Source organism: Chlamydotis macqueenii, chromosome 3, assembly GCF_036417535.1.
Source record: "Chlamydotis macqueenii isolate bChlMac1 chromosome 3, bChlMac1.mat, whole genome shotgun sequence".
NCBI classification, from domain to species: Eukaryota; Metazoa; Chordata; class Aves; order Otidiformes; family Otididae; genus Chlamydotis; species Chlamydotis macqueenii.
In genome coordinates, this window is record NC_141558.1 from 37,184,437 (window position 1) to 37,200,169 (window position 15,733).

The 15,733-nt window shown below is 40.3% G+C and overlaps 1 protein-coding gene across 3 annotated transcripts in view; it reads right to left on the reverse strand.

Annotated features, from left to right (window-relative positions):
- The window catches only part of IBTK (inhibitor of Bruton tyrosine kinase), a 59,480-nt gene extending 59,200 nt beyond the window's left edge, over positions 1-280 (reverse strand). The window contains exon 1 of one of the 3 annotated variants that reach the window (XM_086745758.1): positions 74-280. The gene's annotated coding sequence lies outside the window, so the exon portion shown is untranslated. The remainder of the gene's footprint in view (positions 1-73) is intronic. The other 2 variants (XM_086745756.1, XM_086745757.1) reach the window with 2 other exon arrangements.
- Positions 281-15,733: the final 15,453 nt, after the last annotated feature.

Consider the following 15,733-nt stretch of genomic DNA (forward strand, 5'->3'; position numbering starts at 1 on the left):
GTGACACTGCCGGCCGCTCCCCCAGGCCCCGCTCCCCCTCTGGACACATCGCAGGTCACGGCCCGCCCCTCACCAGTCGCTAGATGAACGGACTCGGGCGGGCAGGGCGGGACGCGCTCTGGGCAGCGCAGGGGCTCATCCTCAGTGACACCGGAGCAAGGGCAGGGCCAGACTGCTGCAGCTACCGAGACACCTCAGGCGACAACAGCGGCGGCGAAAAACCGGTGCCAGCAGCTCACAGCAGGGCACAGAGACAGCTGCCTCCGAAGAAGCAAGCCGCCGATTGGCCGCGGCGCCGCCGCATCCCGCACGCCGATTGGCTGCGGCTGCCTCTTGGGCTCCGCCCCCTCCACGGCAGAGCCCGGATTGACTGACAGGCCAGGTCAGGCTGTGGACGGGGTGCGAGGGGGCGGGGGGGGTCTAGTGGGCGGGGCTTGCCATGAGGGGCTGTTGCGCGGGTTGCTATCAACAGGGGCTCTTGTGAAAGGACGAGGTAGATTCAGACTGGATATAAGGAAAAAATTTTTACACTGAGGGTGGTAGAACCCCCAGGTTGCCCAGAGAGGTGGTGGATGCCCCATCTCTGGACACATTCAGGGCCAGGCTGGATGAGGCTCTGAGCAACCTGATCTGGTTGGAGATGTCCCTGCTCCTTGCAGGGCGGTTGAACTAGGTGACCTTTAAATATTCCTTCCAACCTTAACTATTCTATGACCCTATCATTCTATGATGTAATAGGTAGTACAAATTTACAAATTAATCTGGTATAGGATCAGAGTGTAGCATTTTAGGGTGGGAAACTAGGAACCAAAACAAGCAGTACCTAACGTAAAATACAGAGTAAAAAAGTCACACATCACTTTTTTCAACATGTAAAAAATACATTAATGGTCTATTATAATAATACTAATGGCTGGAGTTTCTATGTGTTTCTTCAAAGCCACAGTTTGGCTTTGAAGTTCCACTCTGTGTGGTACAAACATTAAAAGACTTTAAAACAACCTAGCTATTTTTTAAACTACAGAACATTCGAAGTTGAAAAAAAGTATATGTGTTCTTCAGCAGCAGTTCAATTTGGGGAAGATTGAGTAGAAGTAGTATGTGGGTGAATCTCAAGCATTTTTACCTGTGCCATTTGACCCCATTAATATGAACTGTACAATTCGCTTTCTGTATTTCACCGTGTAAGTGTCTGGTTTGGCAGCAGTTATTTGCCATTGTAACTAACCTTGAATGCTATGTGAAATTTATTTATGCATTCTTTTCCTAGTGATAGCTTCTTTCTGCTTCAGTCATAAGCATACCTCAGAGGTGGCCTTGCTCTAAGTGTGCTGCCAGCTGGCCTAAGAACAGTAATGACCATGTGGGGAGATAAGGAGCTCCAGATACAGCTGAAGTCAGTCATAAACTATTTATTATTTACAATAATAAATTCAAGTGAATAGCTGGGACAGGCATTCTTTGGAGAGGTAAACAGCACAGTGGAAAGAACAAGAAGCTTGAAGTAGAGCAAGGCCAAAGACAACATTAATCGGTTCTATGTGAGAAAAATAATTTCTCAGAAGCTGGACAAACCCTCAGCTCTTTCATACAAAATACTACTGTAAAAAAAAAAAAAAGAAAAAAAAAAAAAACCCTGCAGCAAAGGACACAGAAAAGTTGGAAAATAATACTGAGTCATGAATAGGACCTGATAGGGTCAGCCAAAACCTTGACAGAATAACCAAAGGCTTTTAGCAGTGTATTTCTGTGCAGGAGTTTGATCTCCTTGGCAGGACTTTTAAAACTTTTGGTGGAAAAATAAGATATTAACTACTTTACCTATTGTTTATTGTTCAGGCTTTTCTAATTGTCCCCAGTTCATAGGTCCATAATAGAAATTCCTGCTACCTTGTGCTGCGTCTGCAGCAGCAGCAAACTAATGAATACCATCCACAGAACTATGATGATATAGTTTGATTTACAGAGATATGTTGAGGTGATAAGGTAATGTAAAACAAAAAATAGCTTGAACAGATTAACTTCAGCCTCTGTTTAAATTACAGGTTTCACTTTGTTTTTTCTTACCAGTGGAAAATGACAACATTGTTGCAGAAAAAATATGCTATATTAAGCCTTTCAGGAGAAATTACAGGCACTGGAGATGAAAAGCCAGTAAAAAGAGTCTTTTTTAATTGGGTAGTCCAACAGCCAGATTTGTGAGTTCCTGAAGCATGTAGTATGTGTCTGACAGTTAGGAACTGTTTTTTTTTTTTTTTTTTTTTTCCAGTCTGTAGTAAAAAGGTCTGGATTATCACAAGTAAACATGTAATTATCTTACAGAAAAAAAAAAAAGTGTCTCTAACTGCTGTTGGTACTTTTTATAGCAGCTCTAGACTTTAAGTCAAAATTTCCTCAAAAAATTCAGAGCAGCACTTAAAAAGGAAAACCAGTATACTTACCCATCTTTGGAATTTGAGGAGGATCATCAATTTTGAGAGGCTTAATTAGCCTACAGAGTGTATTTTTTGTCTTAGTATGCATCTCAGTTAATTGACTGTTGAAGGGTTATAGACTGACTGTGCTCCAACTTTGTATACTCATTTAAGGTTAGGAGAGATAAATCTAGGCTATAGGGAGGACACTACCCTATTAGGCAGCTTGCTGGCAACCTAAGGATCCTATCCATCCATCTGGAGTACTCTGCAGAAATACTGAGGTAAAGGTCCATGCCTTATCTGCTGCACCAGACTTAGGCTAATGGAGGAATTAGAGGAGAAGATGTAAGCGATACTAAGGAAAAAATGTACTCTGCACTTTATGCTATCACCGTAACGATGTTATAACAGATTTCTGAAATTGATACTGAATGTTGAAAAAAGATGGCAATTACTTTTGTCAGCCAGTAACAAAAAGTTCCATCTATATATCAAAAATTGAAATAATTAATTTTTCCCTTTTTAGCTATACTAAGTGTAGAGTGGCAGATTTCCCCCTTCATATTTCTATTTATGTGCCTTACATGGCCTAATTATTACCAGTGTCTTCTGGAGCCTTGAGTAATAATTCTTATTGGCAACAGTAATATTCTCTGCTGAAGAAAAAAATTAATCTGCTCTGGGCTTACCTTCTGCTGATACTAAATGAGTTCTTCACAATCTCTCTCTTTTATGAACTTGAATAAGAGATCATAAAATACTGCAAAATTTGTATTACAGAATTAATAGAGGAAGATTTAGTAACACCTCTTAGCAGGGAAGGTTTGCAAAAAAAAAAAAAAAAAAAAAGGAAAAAAACCCCCCAGATTTCTATTTATCATGTAGCCATCCACTCAAAAAGAGACATTTTTATACCAGTAAAGTATCTCCAAATTTATTAAAAATATATGCATGTTGCTTTAAGAAAGCTTGTTCTCTTACTCAGAGAGACCGGGTTACTAAAATACCAATACCCTTTGAGAAAAGTGTGGAGAAGTCCGAGGATCAAACAGCACTGAAAGGAGGTTGGTGACATATGGGGACTCCCCAAAATCCACTCAGTCTACTTGAGAGTTCCTCTGTGAAGGTGAAGTAGGAAGTGGAGATGCAGTGAGCACCCAGGAGCCTTCACTCAACAAACCACAGCTTTGGCAAAGCAGGTTCTTCATCTCAAGATTGGGAACACTTCCATGTAGCCATGTCATGCCAGATAGTCTGACTTCTCCTCTTTAACTCAAAAGATTTCCAACTTGTCTGACTAGACCTTGGGAGCATTTCTGATGTGCAAGGTATATTTTCTGTTATTATAGTACTCCAGATACCCAAAAAGGATAGTTTGTCACCAGTGATACGAGGCATATGTGATGAGAAGGCGTTGTCCCACATTTGTACAGAATTGCCATATTTAAAAAAAAAAGTTTTACAAAGACCTGTGGAAAAGCACACAAGATACATAAAATGAAATGGCAGTAAAAGACAATCATTTGTGGCAACTGCTTGCAGTGACTGGAGTAAAATCTTCAATACAATCAGAAACTGCAGTACATATGAAGTGGATGTTACCTGTTATGATGTTAAATATTTTGCAAAAGAGTAATTTTAAACAAAATGTTTTCTTACACAGTAAACTTCCCACAGAATAAGTGCTGCAAGAAAATGCAATTTGTAGCCTTTCCAGCACATCTTCCACCCTGATCTTCCTGATTAGAAGGCGCAAAGCTGCAGGCTGCTTCAGAATATCAGCCGCCTCTGGAGGGGACATGATGGATGGAAAGATGTGAGAACCAATGATGTTCTATTTGGCTTCCTAAGGACTTTCTAATGCACATTTCAGACCCCATAGCCATTGTAAATAACACTGGTGGTCTTGTGGCTGTCTCACAGATTGGGGAGAGGCAAGATCATGGTGGTTAGGAGGTACGGAGGATCTGTTTATAGCTTCTGAACTCATGGGAACAGAAAGGAACTGCTTTTCTTGCCTTGTTCTGATGACAGGAAAAAAAAAAAGGTGGTTATTTTAAAAAAGTTTTTGTAAAGAGTAGGCAAACAGTTTACAGTACAGCTGATATCTTCTGGCTGTTGTGTGCCCAGATGCATCTATTTGGGCTGTGTTGGTTCTACCCCTGAACAAGGCATCTGACATGCTCGCCTGGAACTCTGAGAGCCAGACCTACTGGCGGCAGCAGCACCCGCAAAGCTGCTGCTGGTACGGTCCAGCTGCACTCGGTCAGGGTGGCAGAGGGTGCCCACCTACTGCCAAGAGCCATGGGTCAGGATGCACTTCAAGCACTGGGCACAGTGGGATGCAGCCTGTCTCTCCGAGTCTGCCAGTGTGCTCTCTGCAGGAGCTCATGGCCTAGCCGAAGTGGTGCCTGGGGACCTAAATTGTCATCCTCCAGCTGCGTGACTCAAGGATTCCAGGAGAAGCTGGAGTCCCCACTCCTGTCCATCTCTGCAGTGACCCATCACTGCTGTGAGAGGTGTTGGCTCTCAAAATGGGACAGCTCTGCATTAAATAGTGTGTTGGCAAATATAGCATGGCATTCCTTTTATATCACCTCCAGACAGGTCTCCTCTGGCTTTACCTTACTTCTTTCTAGGTCTTCTCTGCATCGTAAAAACCCCTCTTAAGGTTTTTTAATCTTCCAAACACTGATTTCAGAGCGTGTGGGAGATAAAAAAACCTCAAGAGAATAAAATCTCCACAGCGACTAGATGCACCTTTGCACTTACCTTGCAGTGCCATCTACAGTCGAAAAACTCTTCTGACAGATGACAGCACAGTATCGTTTGGTTAGCAGCTCGCAGGCTTAGCAGAGCAATTCTGCAACAAGAACTACAGCATCGCCATTTGCTTTACACATGGAGCTTGTCGAGTGCAGGCTCAGGGCTCAAGGCCATTCTCTTGAGCTCATCCCAGCTGTGTCAGTGGCCTGCTGGATTATTGTGGAGAGAATATTCATCCTTCCTCGCTCCCAGCATGGACTATCTCCACGCAGAATCAGAACAAGCTCCTCTTCAGAACTGCTGAAAACAGGAACTTAACTTACCTTCTTTAAACTGTGCATTGCATCGAGGCTGCACCTCAAATACTGTGTGCAGTTTTAGGCCCCTCAGTACAAGAAGGGCCTTGAGTTGCTGGAGTGCGTCCAAAAGGGCAACAAAATTGATGAAGGGTCTGGAGCACAAGTCTTATGAGGAGCAGCTGAGGAACTGGCATTGTTTAGACTGGAGAAGAGGAGGCTGAGGGGAGACCTCATCACTCTCTACAACTACCTGAAAGGAGGTTATAGGGTGGCAGGTGTTGGTCTCTTCTCCCAAGTAACTAGAGATAGGATGAGAGGAAATGGCCTCAGGTTGCGGCACAGGAGGTTTAGGTTGGCTATTAGGAAACACTTCTCTACTGAATGAGTGATCAGGCACTAGAACAGGCTGCCCAAGGAAGTGGTGGAGTCACCATCCCTGGAAGTGTTCAAAGAATGCGTAGATGTGGCACTCCAGGACATGGTTTAGTAGGCACAGTGATGTTAGGTTGATGGTTGGACTTTATGATCTTGGAGGTCTTTTCCAACCTTAAAGATTCTACGATTGTATGAAGCTGTTTCTGAGAATTGACTCCCTTGCAAAATAGAAGGGGGAATAGAGCTATCTAAACTGTGTTGAAACCTATGAATGAAAGGCTGTATAAGCAATGGTAAAAATTTGAAATTCAATTTTGGTTTAGCGTATCATAAAATTGCAGATGAAGATGCAAGTGAAACTATAAAAGGAATGAGTAGAGTATCTTTGTTCTAAAAATTGTAGAAAAAGAGAGGCCAAATTACGGGGGGGGGGGGGGGAGGGGGAACCTTTAAAAGCTAAAAAGTTTCTTTTTTCATTCAAGTAATTCCAACCTACCCAGCTATCATTTAGGTCCACTTTAAAAAGGTCATGCATAGGTACATTGTATTCCAGAAAGAATATATCAGGAAATATACAGAATTTTTTTTTTTTTTAAATAAAAGCTTTAGGGATTTTTCATTAACAGCTTTCAACATTAATTCTAGCAACTTTGATACATCTGTCTGAGTTTCTGATAAGGATTCCAGTAGCAAAAGCCAAGCAACAGCGTATCTATGAACTGCCATTCTAATGGGCAGAAATACTATTTTTCTCTGACCTATTACCATAGAACAGTGGTCATAGCCTTTAAGGACACTGAAGATTTATGAGCATTTTTCCATTATAAGAACTGCATCTTCATGTGCTATTCAAAGTTTATTGAAAACAAAATTAGTGGCTGATTAGCAGTAGTGATGGAAGTGTTCATTTCTATGATTTGTTCTGGTTTCAGAAAGACAATGCATAATATTTGATGGATTTCATACACTCTGCTTATTTGTTAGTTTTCATAAAGTAATCCCAAGTTTGATGTAATTGTTTCTGATTAGGTATTTTAATTTTTTAGTTTCCACATATGAAGACTGAAATGGACTTCTCTCTCCTCTGGCAGCACTGGTTGCTGCAGTGTGAACACCCAGTACTAGACTACAGCTACAAAGGGGTGTTTTAATAGAACTGTAGGCCAAAAGATCATAAATGTCTGTGAGACAACATGGATTGAACAACAGTAGTACAAAACATACTCAGCTCTCTTCTGCTATCTTTCCCAAATGGACAGTAAATTAAATTACCTGGTTCTAGGGCCTAAGACTAAGACCTCCAAAAAAGGGACCCCAAGGAATGCAGTTGTAGTTTATCTCACTGCATTCATAATTGCATCTCAATTTCATAAAAGTTTGCCCTCAAGAATCAAGGCAGCTCCTACACTTACATTCATTCTACACTCTTGTCATAGTTTAGCCCTGCTCAGGACCAAGCTACGCAGTCTCTCAGTCACTCCTTCCCCCCCTCCAGTGGGACAGAGAGGAGAACTGGTAAACAAAAGGCAGCAAAACTCATAGGCTGAGATGAAACCAAAAAAATAAATTTAAAAGAAATAAAGGAATAAAACAAAACAGAAATGGAAAACAAATACAGTAGAATCACTCACATGACATCTTGGTACCCAGCTCCCTCTCAAGTAGCAGGATGCTCCCCTCAGCACCCTCCTCACTTATATACTGAGCATGATGTCACATGGAATGAAATGGCCCTCTGGCCAATTTGGGTAAACTTATCCCAGCTGTTGGCTAATTAGTAAATTATCCCAGCTGTGTCCCCCAGCCACAGGGGCCACCAGCTCCAGTTCCTCTCCCAGCTCAGGTGAATGTTAACTCTATCCTAGCCAGAACCAGGACAACTCTTCAGTGCTGCTGTGTAACAAGGTGTGCTGTCTCTAGATATGCTCCACTTCTGACTGAGAGGATATATCTCATGCTGCCAGATGAAGCAAGATGATGATCCACATCTTCATGACTGGTAGGCTGGATTTTTGCAATGTAGTGAACACACCGCAGCATAGTAGCACAAACACAGACAAAGTGAAGCTATTTGGAAAACAGAAAAAGAAAAAAAAAGGTGTGTCTGTCCTCCCCCCCCCGTCTTTTTAAAAATATGCCAGTGGTTGAATAGTTCCTATTAGCTCTGCTAACCAAGACAGCATTCTTCTCCATGCATTCTACCAGTTCCCCACAAAGCACAAATTCATAATCCATATGCTCATGTAGTTTGACTTTCTGTGTCAGGCTAGCTCAAAGAACACTTCTTTCTTGGAAGTTACCAATCTTCCTTTATGGTTTCTCTACATAGGCAATATTTTTAGGTGTGCAAAGGGACAATCTTTCTTAGCAACTAAACTAAAAGTATGGAGCTCTTCCCTCAAAGCAAGATGGATGGCCTCATCATCTCCTATGTAAACTGCTAGAAATACTCTCATCTGTTCTGGATGGAAGAACTCTTCAAGTTGCCTGCGGGGAGGCCTCCCAGAAAAGTACGAATCTATGAATCAGTCATTAATCAATGTGTAAAGGAAGGTGCTGGGTAGCTCTGCAGCTCAGCTCAGCCCAGCTGGTGCTGCTCTCTCAAGGGCCTCGCGTGTGTTTTGCCACTAGATGACACTGTCGAGACACGTTTGGTCTCCTTTCAGCCTGCTTCTCCAAAGGTATGCAGGAAAAACAAATTAAGAAAATGGCAAGGTATATTTGTTAGTAGCATTTTGGAAAGCCTTATTCTTAAAATATGAGGGGAAAATACGATTGAAGAAGCTAAACTTTTTTTTTTTGTGAATATGGTATGGTTTCCTGAAGTAGAACCAGCTGTTTTAAATAGTTCTGGTACCATTTAGAGACAGAACGAATTTCTTTCAGCTAATCACAAGCCTATTCAAATATTACAGAATCAAAATTAGGGAGAGTAGGTGGCGTATGAGATTTCTATTTAATTTGGCCAGGAAAACATATTAGTTTTTCCCTAGTTTTGCCGAAGTCTTCTTATCTGGGAATATATACTTTCCTCATTCAGCTGAGAAACCTCTATTCCTTCTCACATCGAAGACAGCTAATAACCAACAGCCAGAAGAAAAAGAAAGGAACCCATAAGCTGGACCATTCTTTATTCTTTTCCCAATAGGGAAGAAAATAAGAAGGCTCCATTACCCTGAAGGTCTTGTGTGGAGTAGGAGGACTCCATTCAGCTATTTGACCGGGACTAGAACAAATTTGCAATCCTATTTCTAGACCTTGAAAACTGAAATCGTCATCCGTTAGTCACATGCAGTTCTCCTTCTGACACAGAATGTGTCCACACGCTCCTGCATTTGTTTGGTCTGGTGGTTATCTGAACAGCTATCCTTGTGCTAAATATTGCTCAGCTCCTGCCAAGGCACTTGCAGGCAGCGGGACTGTTTCCAGGCTCGGGTGGGCTAGCAGAACAGGGAGACTGACCTTAAGTGCCTACAGAGAAACAGTGACTCTTTGCTGTATTACAAATGCTGTTTTGAGCAAACATGAGACTCTTTTAATTTGGCATAAATTGGAAGGGAAATAAAAGGACTTGTGCTCAGAATCTGTAAGTGGCAAATCAGTGAACGTTCAGTACTTCAAAAAATGAAATAAAACCTGTAGTATTTGAAATTCAAAAAGATAAAGATGTTAAAAATGCAGAGACATTCATTCATTCTTCATTTTTAAATTTTTTTTTTACCATACATTTATGTTCCCTAGTTGTTGCTGCTTCTGAGTCTGATCAGCAGTAAATTGCTTCCAGAACATGTGGCTGCTACTTCTAGAAAAACAGTCTTATCACCTTAATGCTTTTAAAAATCTTTTTTAAACAGAATAAACCTGTGAGGGCAGATTACATACAAGATTAGATTAAGTTTTTACCAAACTGGTAAGTATTTGCTCAGGTCAGTGTAGATATTGTAGACCCACATCTCTAGATCTACACTACATCCTGAAGTGATGTGGATTTCAAAAATACTCCTCTTTTAAACACAAATCAGACCAGACCTTGTTTTCAGCAGAGCCTCACAAACCGGCTTGAATACAACTGAGCAAACTGCAGCACAGATGTGGGAATTAATGTCTAGGGCAGAGGATAGGATGGAGAGGCAGGAATTCCATGGGCTAGCTTTGACAACAAAGAGAACATTGCAGACTACACCATAGCTCACAGTACCCTTCCGGCACCTTTCTTATCAGTAATGACACTGGAATACCAGCGAAATACTGCCCAGACCACAAATGGATGTTTTAGCAGAGGTATGTAACATTTTCCAGTTAAGTGGTAAAATACTTCAAAATCACTGTGACAGCCAGGAAGCTCCGAGATGGCTCACCGTACAAATTCTATTTCAGCTGCTTCACATAATGGACAGTGTAAATGCAATAGGGACCACCAAGAGGACAGACTCCTTGTCCTGCAAAATAGTACAGAAGCAGATTAGGTAAGACAAATTCACAGATTAAAAGGGTTTTTGAAAACAAGTAAGATTGGAAGCAACTCACAGCTGTAAGTGCTGGATATCAGTTCACCCACCAATTACATAGTTAGGAAAACCCCAGGGCCCTGCCCTGCTTGCTGGCTGGGGCAGTGGGATCTCTGGCTGTGACACCCTGCCCTCTCCAGGGGAGTCCCTGCCACTCCAGTCCCTAGCCCCACTGAGCCATGACATTTGCTTTATCTTGAGGAAAGGGTTGGGGAGAATAGGAAGAGCAATTTTGCCACTTTTTATTCCCCACTAATCATTGTTTACCTCTGAACATACCAATTTGTTTGCCAGGTACTCTTCCTTGCTCCCTCAGCTCTATTTCTATACAAAATAGTAGGAAGAGAGAAATAAAGATAATTTTTCATGCCAAAGCTCATTAAGCAAATTTGGTTCAGCTCCCAAAAAAAAAGAGAAAAGGAAAGGAAAAAAGTAACTCAGGAGCCTGTTTTTCCCCGTACTTCAGTAGCATCCTTAATGAGCTGACCTGTGAGAAGTTATTTTTGTCTACCTTTTAGTTGCCTTAGTAAAGAGTTTTCAACAATGTCTCACCTCAGCATTGTCTTATGTCTTGGCTCAGCTGTATGGCAGCACAACAAAACCTTTATTTTGTTCTTACCAGTGCAGGCACATTTTATACTAAGTGCCATTATGCTATCCTCCCACTAAAGCATGTAAAAAACAAAGCTGGGGCAAAAGATACTCAGAGGTGGTATTCTGAGATTAGAGACCCATCAAGGAATTTTCAAGTGACTGGTGTTGCACAGCTGTGAAAGGGATGAGATACAATACACATTTTTTTTAATAAACAAGTCCAAATAGATGGGGTTTAATGGTATAATGTAGTCAATGTGATGATTCACTGGTTCCTCTGTAGGACATTGCTGTTACAAGCCCTCCTCGGGGTCCTTTTCTTTCTGCAGTCTGCTTTTATATGACTTAAAGCTTTGTGTTCAGCCTTTTTCAGCCTGAGCAGACTACAGCCAGCTTTTTTTCTCAACTCCTTTCAACAAAAAGCTCTGTATTACCAGTACAGGCAATATCCTTGCAGAACCACATTTTCCCTGTCCTCACGTGTAGCCAAACGCCAAAGCTGGCATAGCTTTATGCAAAGGACAGGCTGGACGGGAAGAAAATAGCAGAAAACTTATTTTATAAAGGTAGCTTCTGAAAAGTAAGAAGCTTAATCTGTCTGCTCCTGTCTTTTACGGAGTATCTCCCTTTAACAGCTAGTAAATCTCTGATCTGGGACTCAGCTGCTCCTCGCATAAAAATGGCATATGCCGCTGAACCTTCAGATGCCTCAGCACCTACAGATATTTTAAACTCATAAGCACTCACAAAAAGTCATGTCCAGATGGTATAAGACTTAAACATAGTTTCTCTGTCTCCCTGAGACTTGATTATCTCCTATCTTGCTCTTTATATTGCTTGTACTGCTTGTACCTTCTAATTTATATCTCTGTAAAGCACTGCCATTTTGGTAAGGTGACACTATGCACACACTTGTAAGTGGCTGCATAGGATATAAAGTAGGAGAAGATTAGGTTCCAATCTGTCCTGAAGAAGGAAAAAACAATCTAGAGAGAAAAGGGGAATAGGAATTACCAGCTGCCTAGGACAGTACAAGATAAACAAAACTATTATTCTCCCATCAGTCAATGAAGCAGAAAAAAAAAATTCTTCAGTGAACTCAGACACTTTATCTAGGATTGCTTTTTTCAGATCCCAAAATGTAGGTATGTAATGAAAGAAAGTCCATAAAAATGTTTTCAGGAGTTTTTCCTGAAAGCATAAGAACCAATGTCATCCTGTTACTTTCAATAGAGTGCTCGGTCACTAACAAACAGCAGCGGTTCATTCTATAGCATGCTTACACGGCAGTTATCAGTCTTTACCTATGGACAGTAAGCACACAAGTGCCTATAACAATGTAGCTGAAACAGGAGGCATCTGCCTTGTGCGCCTGGGATAATTTCTTCTCTCAATGCAAGAGAGGATACTCCCAGTGCATCTCTCATGCTGCAAGAGGAGTACTGAAAAGATTAATGCTTCTGAATAAGGAAGCCAGGCTATCAACAGCTGCCCATGCCGCTTGCGTGAGGAGAGAGGAAAACCTGCCTTTGCTGTTCTTTGACCCCCGGGAGACACGACAGCCTCCCTGTAAGACTACAGCTGCTGGAAAAAGTTCAGGTCTGTGACTCCATAACATGTCTAATTGGTCTTTTTTTTGTTACCAACAGTAGGTATTTATACTGTTTGTGCATACTTCAGACATACATATATGCAGCTTATAATATAATTGCAAACACCAATGCTACTCACACTTTCTATATGTAGCTAAGCAAACAGGGCTGACTCAAAGTACTACAGCTATGAACCCTTCACAAGCCATTTTATCTCAGAATACTTTTTTGCTTCCCATTAGATCTATCCCCCATGCCCAATTATATCAACATGTCAATTCTGTAAAGTAAGATAAACACATAAATCCCAATGCTCCTTATAAAGGATTTAGATAAAAATTAAAGTAGGAAAAAAAATTGTACAAGGTTTTAACTGTCAGTTTGTTCAAAATGTAAGTGTTGAAGCTATCCTGTGAGAAATGCTGATAATAACAAAAACTGATTCAGCTGGGTTCATAAATCTTTTGATTTATCTGAAACATTAATACATAATGTATCTAATACACTGTCTAGAGGCTGCTCTTTATGGTGACTTAAAGAAAATCATTGGGCATGTCCAGGATGCTCTACACATCATCACAGAAGCTTTTTAACACCTGAAGAGCTACTTTATCCGTAAGGGGAGTATTAGAGAGCCATGAAAGCTGTAGACATATTTAGGATCCCAAAGCACCAAAAAGGAACATCGTCAGTAATAAAATCGTGTGACCTAAGCAATGCAATCTGGTGAATAGCTTTAATCAGGTTCCCAGAAAAGTCTGGAAATGGAAGGGAGAAAATAGTAAGGGCCAGGAATGGCTCAGCACTAACTCTGTTTGAATGAAAATCAGTGCCTTCCAGAGGAAAAGCAGGATAGGGATTTTTTTTTTTTTTTTAAAAAAAACAACAGTACCTGTAGTCCTTTCTTATTCATTACCTATTTTCCTAAAGTAAAATTTTCTCATGGTGTGAGAAATAAGCACTGCATTGTCCAAGATCTGGATTTCTGCTAGTACAGGGCTGATCTTTCTGTCTCTGTGTAGACAGTGCCCAGTCTGGAGTGCAGCTCACTTTGTGGGACTCAGCTAGGCATGGAAATGTAACATATGGAGTTGTTTGTAGAATCAGCACTGAAATTTAGTCAAGCAGCTTCTGTAATTTTAAATCCGTTCTGACCCAGCAGTTATTCTCTTTCTATAATTAAGTCTATCATAACTGTAATAGGAGTCATATCTGAGATTGGAGAAATGCTACTTTAGCAAAAAAAGAACATAAAAACCGCCTCATCAAAAGTGGAAAATATTCAAAGATATTAAGTTTTCAAAAAGAAATAGTAAACAAGTCATTTAAGCTGTCAAAATAATTCTTTTCCTTATTTTCACATTATTGTGTTTATACAAAGACCATATTGTAAGCAAAATAATATATTCTATAATTTGCTTTTAACAATCCACCTGAAATTATTTCCATCCATTGCAACAAAAGTAGTTTTTTTACTTCTGCTCCACATAATGCATCTCTGAGATTCTCAGGCTGCCAGGTATTTTATATTACATGCTTATAGCAAAAAGGCAAAAATTATACTCCGTTCTTACAAAAATACTGGGTCTCAGCATATTAGCGCAGTCAAAGCAATCTGGTATGCAAAAGAAATGAAAACAGCTACAGCAGGTCGATAAGGAGCAAACAGTGCAGGAAACAAAAGAAGGCAATATAAGTGATGAATTTTTAATAAAATGAAAAGTTCTGGTTGACTTAAAACTTACAGAGTGTGATGACCTTGTTGATTGCCAGAGCTATCTGGAACAGTCCAACGTAACTTATAGATAGGAAAAAACAACATTTCCATGTTACACATCAGGACCAATTTCACATAGGGCAACTGTCACTGACAGTGAGAAAGTGGTTAGTACAGAAAAAAGGAACCCATGTAGTGGCTGAGGTTACAGCCTAAGATATCCACATGCAAAGGCTTTGTGCGATGGATCTCCTCTCTTCCACACACGATGGAGGTGTATACATGGTCCCATGCTCATTTACACAGAGGCGGCACAGATCCATGAGAAAATAGTTTTGTACCAATCCAAAAATATAAACAAGCCTGATTGTATAAATTTAAGACAGGTTGGTTTTCCAAAACCAGAAATGTTTTATTACTGCAGGTAAACAAGCCAACCACTGAGATACAGAAAGTCAATTGTAGGCTTAACAAACTAAAAATACTCCTCTCAAAATTCACTTGACATCTCTGCTGAAAAAAAGTTTCAGCCTTTAGCAAACCAAATTTAAACAAAGAAAAGATGATTTGTTCAAATCTACTCCAAGCTTTGAGGTAAAGGTTTTGTTTTTTTTTTTTAATTAATTGAATGAAAAACTAGTTCTCTTCCCCATCCAACTGAAGACCTCTGCTGTACACAATTAACACATGCCTAGACATATTTAGCTCTCTTTTATTCTGAAGCTCAGCATTTGACCTTTTCACACACTCAGTATTGCTTTCTACAAATTATCTTTATTTTTAGATTAAATAATTACAGCACTTCTTTTTTTTTTTTTCTCCAAGATGAAGCTGCCATTAAAAAGTAATTACGGGATACACTCTCCTCATTCATGTATCACTATTAAAGGCATTGCCTGAACAACAAATAAACCTTCTTTAAGACTACATTTGGCAAGGTAAGACATGAGATTTAATTGAGATTTAATAAGTGTAACCCAATTTATATCTCTCTTTTTGCCTTATAGACCGAATAGTAAAATTTAGGTAACAATAAGAAATGCTAATTCCACTTTTTCCCTATTCCCAAGGGAGATACTTTGATATTATACATAGAACCTTCATTTTCAAGTAGTGCTATTCTACTCATCAGGAGTCTGCAAACAGTAGGAATTTACCTTGTAGAGGCACCGACTGTGAGTATCAGGGACGAGAATCTCTCTGTAACCAAGAAATAGTTAGAAGTCCTAAAAAGTGCCCTGACTTGAGAATTTAGTTACTTATGATGAATAAATTATATGCCTGGAACCACAACAACGTTAGCATTTGCTAAAGTGGGGAGTTTCATTCTGAATGAAGGAATTCATCTTCACACAGAATCAGAACCTGAATTCACATGCTGATGGATTATTCATTAGCCTGTTATCACTTAACCTGAAGGAAACAAACAAAGGCTTTAACTGAGGAAGAAATAATGAGAAAAGTT